Source organism: Schistocerca americana, chromosome X, assembly GCF_021461395.2.
Source record: "Schistocerca americana isolate TAMUIC-IGC-003095 chromosome X, iqSchAmer2.1, whole genome shotgun sequence".
Lineage (NCBI taxonomy): Eukaryota > Metazoa > Arthropoda > Insecta > Orthoptera > Acrididae > Schistocerca > Schistocerca americana.
In genome coordinates this window covers 34,428,407-34,436,693 of record NC_060130.1, presented here as the reverse complement: position 1 = coordinate 34,436,693, position 8,287 = coordinate 34,428,407, and the positions used below count along the sequence as shown (strand labels likewise).

The 8,287-nt window shown below is 38.8% G+C and overlaps 1 pseudogene; it reads left to right on the top strand.

The window, feature by feature from the left end:
* Positions 1-2,182: 2,182 nt before the first annotated feature.
* The window catches only part of LOC124554990, a 114,025-nt pseudogene continuing 107,920 nt past the window's right edge, over positions 2,183-8,287 (top strand).

Below are 8,287 nucleotides of genomic sequence, written 5' to 3'. Positions count from 1 at the left end.
AACTCTGTCAGAGTGTGTGCTCACCATCATTATTTCAATAAACATTATGACTGAACAGAGGTCTGCAAACACATGTGAATGAGGGGAATACTGTTTCTATCAGTGATTTCCAACTGTGTTCGGGAAGTCATTCTTTCTGTTGTTGTTGTATCGGATCTGTTGACAGCTGGTATGTTCAACCCAGTGGTGTGCAGCTTTACCCGGCTGGAATGTTGTCAATCAGACCAAAAGCATGTCCTTGTGGGCAGACCCTAGCACGAGCATCTGAAAAGTGTCCTTTATTACATGTAGCTTGTCATTGCTGGAAGAACTTGGCATTTTTGACACACTTCTGTTTCCACGCTACCTCCTTCTCCAAAAGTTATGTGTGCATTTGGAAATTGGTGAAGTAAAAAATATAAAGACATCGTGTCATTCTGCCACATCTGTCTGTAGTGTGCATTTTGGGGTGCGTGTACGATACAAGGCATTTAGGTATGATGAGGTTACTTAGCCATTAATGTTCACAATGGCTGGCATAAAGGAAACATGACAAGTATTACATTAGAAAGCAACAGCGATAGCTTTCCGACCGCATAAATTCTACTAGGCAGAGTCAGAAGCAGACACAGTGGCCTGTGCCAGATACGAGGGTTGGAAGTGGCTGAAATGTGAGTCGTGGGACAAAGAGAAAGAGAGAGAGAGAGAGAGCACACAGACAGCACCATAAAGCATTCCCCATCTCTTTCTGCACAGAATGCACCACACTGCTGCCTTCTTAAGTGCACCCCAGTATAATATGTTGTTTGGGAAGTGGGTGGTAGTTTTCACCATTGCCACGACCTCCCCTTATATCCACTCCTGCAAGATTGTGAAAACTACAGCCACTGAGGAGATTTATGTGAGATGTTCCTATCAACTTTGTGTAATATTCATATTGCACACTTCTGCAGACCAAACAGATTTTCGACCTTAGCTTAGGAAAGAAAAGAATCATCACAGATCATTAAGGTTCAAAGAACTTGTCTTGAACACTGTAAGGGATCCCTGATCCCACAAACAAAGATGCTAGTATCTGACGCCCAGGTCGATAGTGGACAGGAGTAGATTGTCGAGCGCTGCAGTAGGCAGTGAGACTAGTGCTGAGTGCGCAGTAGTATGGTAGAGTGTCAAGTGAGCAGTAGAGCAGGAAAGATGGGGAAGAATGGTGGTCGAGTGAGTTGTAAACGGTAAAATTCACTGGAGTATGACGAGTGAGCACGTCCCCCTGATCGTCGTGGGGTTGACTCTCACTAATGCCGATTCGCAAGTGATAAGAAACAGAAAGTGACAAGTGCCGAATTACGTGTTTCACGTCAACCGTGTCGGCCAGCAACAACCATGGATTGCAGTGAGGATTGTTGTGAATGTTAACCATCAGCATTGCGTGTGACAAAGTACTGAAAATCAGCAATCAATAAAAAGAGATAACCACAATTAGACGTGTAAGGCAAAGGTAGCAACTGCCTCAGAATTTGTGTGTTAGTAGGAAATATACATCAGTTGTACATCACAACCTTTGTGATTCTTAACAATAGACAAACGTTCAATCATTAGCTATTCCGTCCCAGAACAGCCGCATTCGGTTGAAATACTCCTGAAACCACAGCAGAACAACCAATAGCCTTTCATCCATTAAGCACATGGTCATATATCACAATAATTAACTGTTTGGTGTCTTCGGTAAATTACCCAAAATCCAGTAAAGGAATTAATCGGGGGTGTTTCAACACGAATGCTTAAAAATTCTTTTGTAGTTAACTTATTTTCAGATTATGAAGAGTTGTTTGTTACAGCTTGTATTTTTGTTCCAGGTGGCCCTGAACTTGATGGCTGTAGTGATGTCGTGAAGGCACAAAGTCGGAAGTTGTTAAACCTTCAGAAACAAGATTTTCAAAAGTACTTCTTCTCAGATACCAATATTTCGCCCCTGTTTGTGTCGGATACACAGATGTCTCAGTTGTTGTCACGTAATTTGAGTGTAGTGACTGAATCTAGAAAACAGTTTCTTTTGCTTCCCTGTGCCCCAAGCATTATGTGCAATGCAGGACTCCTAACAAAACAAACACACAGAGCACAGCCCTCTGTCTTCTCTTGCCGTTTCTGCAGTTTGGGAGCACAGTCCGAAAGTCGGACTCATGTTGACCGGTCTGGCAGGGCGAAAATGGTCAACGTGGGTTCGAAGCTGGTGACAGAACGGACTGCTACAGCACGAGCAAAGGTTTTTGTGGGACCCGAACTGATGAAACTCATACGAGAAAATGGCCTGAAGGTACTTAGCGTTGCTTGCCTGGCGGGAATTGTGGGGTCCAAGCAGACGTCCAGCCTTATCCCTCTGTGTCATAACATATCTTTATCCTCTGTGGCTGTGGACATTGAACTTTACTCTGCTCTCAACTGTGTGATTATAACTGGCACGGCAAAGTGTAGAGGGCAGACGGGCATGGAGATGGAAGCTCTCGCTGCTGTATCGGTGTCTGCCTTAACAGTGTACGATATGTGCAAAGCTGTGAGTCATGACATTTTGATATCTGAAATAATGCTTCTGGCCAAAAGTGGGGGAACTAGAGGAGACTTCCACCGGACATGAGCATCTGTGTGGGGCAGTGAAATAAGTTAAGTATACCTGGTGTGATGTAGGCAAATTTCAAAGTCTGTTCATAGTTATCATAAATTATATACACATCGAATTGGCCTGAATATAAGTTGCACCTTTAATTTTGAAAAAGAGAGAAACTTAATTAAAAATAATTTGTCAAGTTGCCCATTTACAAAAGCTTTTCAAAATGTGATTTACCCTTAACCAGTTTTTTTGTAGTACACTATAGATAAATTACACACAAAAACAAAGCTTTCAGTTGCAGTTTTCATGTAAGACACTCTTAACTTCACTAACATTCATTGTTTTGTCACTGTCAGTATTTTTGTCACTCTCCTCCCAAAGTACAGTGGCGTCGCTACAATCCCGGGCATTGCATGTGCAGCATTTCTTGAACCGTACCTTTAAAAAGCACATCTGTTAGATGAATAACTGTGAGTTTGAAATTTGCAACATAACTGTACCGAATTCCAAAATTTTCTCTCAATGTTGTGCTTCATTGGTGAAGAATAAATTATATTCTTTAGTTAGAGAAAAACTGTGCCTGTTCCACTGTCTAAAATAGTGAAACTGTGAGAATGGGAATACAGAGGGGTCCAGAAAAATGTAGACTCTCTTTGATAGTCAATATTGATGGAACAAAATGGCATAGTGTCAAAATTCTTGCATGGGAGGAAGATCATTTTGTGTGTTCAAAGTGACACCTGTTAGCAGCCAAGCAACATCAATGTTGCTGAATTGTTGACTGAAGTACAGCTGTCAATGTTGCCAGTGTGGTAGCTGCACAGGATGTCTTGATGGTTTCTCATATCTCATTCAGTGTAGCTGGGTTCTGTTGGTAAACTTTGTTTGTCGAGGTCCCCCATTGGTAGAAGTCGAGAATTGTAAGGTCCCATGAACTTGGTGGGCACTTGACAGTTCCTCTTCGTCTTATCTGTCGTCCAGGTATATTTTCATCTAAGTAGAATCTGATATCTCTGTGGTGGTGAGGCGGAGTACAGTCTTGTAGGTAAAAATCTTTTGTTTCCAAACACCACTTGGATGGCTAATAAAATCAATGTTTGCAGTATATGATACACCTCACCAGTTATGTACCTTCAAAGAAGAATGGGTCAGAGAAACAATACTATGACGGACCACACCACACATTATCACCAAGTGAAGTAACATGTTTGTCCATGTGAACATGAGGATTTTCAGCAGCCCAATACACGCAGCTATGACAGTTTACATTACCATTCAGGTTGAATTGTGCCTCATTAGGCCAGATAACCTTCCCTGCAAACCATTCATCTTCGTGAAGCATGCCTTCAGACCACTCGAAGTGCTCCATCCTTCGATTCGAGTTGTCCTCATTCATAGTGTGAAACAATCTTGGAATGTACACTTTCCACTTTGCAGTCTTCAGAATTTATCATGCACTTGATCAGCTTATCCCACTTCCCCATACACAATGCTTCATAGATTTTTGAGATGATCTAGAAAAATGTTGCAATACAGCAGTGCTGGAACCTGGAGGTTGATGTTGTTGCTCAGAGGACCTTTCCTTGTGCACATTTTAAACAGCATTGTCGGCTTAAAATTTATACCAAATACAATAAATTGTTGTTTCAGTACAGCCTTGCATTGCTCAAACAATAGTTGTACTTCATCCAGTGCTGCATTGTCATCTGCTGGAAACCCACACGACAAGATCTGTTGGGAAAACAGTGGTTTATACTACTACTCAAAATTGCAGCCATATAACACTTTGTTCCAAAGGTAATAACTATCAGAGAATGTCTACATTTTTCTGGATCCCTCTGTAGTCACTACCTAAATGGGATAGCAACAAAGAGAATGTTTGCATTGCTACCTCATACACAACAATTGATTTACAAACTGTAGTGATATTTTTGTTTCATTTCAAACTTAAGAAAAAGCACTACAGTTGAGGTTTCTATGATTCATAAAAGTCCCAGTTTTTATGGGAGATTTTTTGTAGAAATGGTGTATCTTATATTCAGGCCAATATGGTACACGTTTCCATCCTGTTTTAAGTCTTAATTCAAAATATTTATCTTTCTTTTTCCAATACCTGATCAGTTTGAGAGAGATATTTAAAACAAAAAATAAGCACTAGCAAGTACGTTAATTTGCTATTGTTAAAACTTTTTCTCGTGCATGTTCTCTACAATTTTGATATGACACCACCTGCACTCTTATCTTGTTGCCAGTAAAAAGTGAGTAAGTAGGTCATTAAACTCTCTCTCTCTCTCTGTGCCCTCCCCCAGCTGTGTGGTAGTGTCCTCTGTGTTGCTCTATTGTTTCAATTTTTGATGGTCCCGTGCTGTGAAAAGTTGAGGTGAAGTGTTCATTCTTAAATAAATAGTGTGTATCGGCTCTTTTCTCCTAGGATCAGGTTGTCATTGCTGTGTTCATTGATGTAAAATGACACTTTTTTAACAGTTCCTAAAAGGTGCACCACTTCATTGATACTTTTGCTCAGGTGTAGAGCATACTGGCCAGACTAATTTACATGTTTCAGCTTTACACTGTATGGTATCCTCTTTTTTAAAGGCCTATTATCTTTCTTGTGTGTGACTAGTCCAGAGATTGAAAATTTTTTATTTTGTAAGTTACCAATCCAGAACAGGTTTCTGTCAATTTAATTCTTCAGGTTTTTCCAGAAGTTTGCTGAAATTCCTGAGTTGTCCTTTGCACAGTCGGACATCATTGTCTTCCTCGCATATTTCGGTGACATTAGTTGTTGCTTTTACAAAGTGCTACGTGAGACTGACCGTCAGATGGAGCAGGTCTGTAATTTGTTCCCTCTGCCTTCGTGCTTCATCTGCAATCTGCTCTGACAGACACCATCCTCGGGTATCCGTGTTGCGTGATATTCCGAGTGTCATCTACACTCACGGGCACGATTCTTGTGTGTTATGTTTTCAGTCCAAGCTGGTTGGTAGAATTCTGTTTGCGGGCTGTCCCCGTTTGGGGACAATGATCGGCAGGGCATGAAACCCTAATCTTTCATCTTTCAGTTAACTCAAATGTCGAGTGTCACTTTTTTCATGTACTGCGGTTACAAATATAAGAAAATACAAAATGAAAATTTCTCAACATAGTCATGTTTCTTTTCAGTATGTTTCTCAGATCAGTACACTGCAATGTAAGTATTCCATTAAAAGAATATATTTTTGATTGTTTCTTCAGTCAAAGATGCATTGCTTTTTTGACTTAACAATCAATGTCAAATCATTGTCCCTCAAACAATCCTGCAGGGGTTTGACAACGTGAGACCATGGCTTTATGGAGGATCACCTAGAATTAGCTGTCGTCTTTTCTGACATGATTTTAAATCAATGCTATCATCACTGTTTCTTTTGCTTAGGGTTTTGAGTCTAGGAATGATGCAAACAATCAGCAGTTTATTTCTTTCTTACGTGATCTTGTTTTTTCCTCCCTAGCCCCCTTTCTTCTTTCATTTGGTAGCCTCGAGCAAATTGAATATTCCTGCTTTTGTTTGTATTTATTAATCTGTTTGTGCCTCTAATTCTTAAAAGACTTCATTATGACACTAATAATCTGAAGCAGCAAATTTGGGGAAAAAGAGCTGCATTCATTTATGCTGTTGTAAAATGGAGGAATTGGTTGTAGTTGGAAAAAAATCTGCCTTTTACAGCTGCTGATTTTTGTCATTTATTTTACATAGCCCACCCATGATCTACAATCAGGTCTTCCTTTTTATGTTGTATTTTTTATAAGAATGTTGAAACATAGATGATTGTTATGCATCTTTGCAGCACCTAAACTTGAATATTGTACTTAAAAATGTTATTTGTTGTCTTTTTTAAATTAAATTGTTATGTTTAAGAAGTGAATTAAATAATTGTTACCTGTGACATAATTTTGTAGCAGCTAAACTTTGATCCGGTCTTCAATATTTTAATTTTTATAGTTTGGGGTATGATTGTTGTAATTAGAAAATGAATGTGTGCTTTGTGCACTATGTTGTTACAGTAATTTGGAGTTTATTTTGTACATCATCTGGTGTAAATTATAAGAATTTAAGCAAAAACTTCTGTCTCTCAACAGCTTTCTTAATAACACTATTCCAGTAACTGGATATGCATATTGAAATATCTGTGTTGTATATTAGATTCTATGACCTGTACCGAGGCAATATTTTGCGGTTGCAAATTTTCTTGACTATTATTAAGTGTGTGTGTGTGTGTGTGTGTGTGTGTGTGTGTGTGTGTGTGTGTGTGTGTTGCTTATGCCCTACATACGAGTCCTCCAAGCTACTGATGATCTGACTAATGTACGACATGCCAAAATGCTACAGCTGCATGGGGAGATACAATTAAATCCCATCCCCCCCCCCCTCTCTCTCTCTCTCTCACTCTCTCTCTCTCTCTCTCTCTCTCAAAGATCAGCAGGTTCAGGAATCTAACACAGAAAGAATTTAATCACGGTTTCTTTTTCATCTCTATCATACAATGTAGTCCAATTTTTTGCTAATACAGAAATAACATTTTGTGATTTATGTAGTGTACTCTTCAAAAGATCTAATGATGTCCTCATTCCTTTCTTATAAACAAAACAAGAAGAAACTGACAATAATTGTCATTAAAATAAAACACAGAACAGTGTCTCCATAGCATCAATGAGCACATCCTTTCAGCACCTTTGACCCAGGCAGTGAACACAGCAGCGGTCAGTCTATGACTTGCAGCAGGTGAATCCCAGTCAGCTGCATTGCTCATACACCCCACATAAATAATAATAAACAAAATCTAACAATACACATAACCAAGGCTTGATTTGTGACAGTATACCGCTGATGACGAAAAAAATTAGACCCAAAGATTTTGAGATGTGATACAATAGAACTTTTGCTCTAGTTGAAGCGGTAAGATACAAATGTTGTATTCACACTGTTAAAAAGCTCAGAAAAGTGTTATAACTTTTTCAGAAGTCTAAATCAAACTATGGAAACTCTTGGTAGGAACTTAGAAATATAGGAAATGATAGAGTGCTACTTACCATAAATACATGTTAAGAAGTCTATTTTTTTTCTTTTAACAAATCTAGCACTGCATATTACTGCCAAATTAGTCATTACCTATGATTGCCCCAGTGGCAGAAGTATGTATAATAATGTCAAAACGTTTGTGACACTACACACTAGGAGAAGCTCAAGTTTCAGATACACGTTGATTGCGTTCTTGATGATGCTATCTACATGTTCATCCACACTCTGCAAACCACTATGAAGAGTATGACAGAGGGTACATCTCACTCTACCAGATATTAAAGCTTGTTCATGTTTCCTTTCCTCCATCTTGTACTTCAACTTTTCTTCCTTAAACTTATCCTGTTTCTAACTACTCTGATTTGCTTTTGTGGTTAGTGTGAATTTAAACTCAGTTGCCATAAATATCTAATATCTTTTATTGAACAGTGAATGGATTATTTTATATTTCATTTAATGCTGTTCTGCTCTTTGTTACGGCACAAATGGTGTTCCCTACTTTTGTGCAATTTTCACACAACTTGAAAAAATGGTGAGATAAACAACTAGCTTCATTATTTATTTATGTTTTGAATGTACCACTAATGTTTTGAATGTAACCAAAAATGCTTGTTGTTGTAAAATATACTTTCAACTTGCCTCCTTCACTA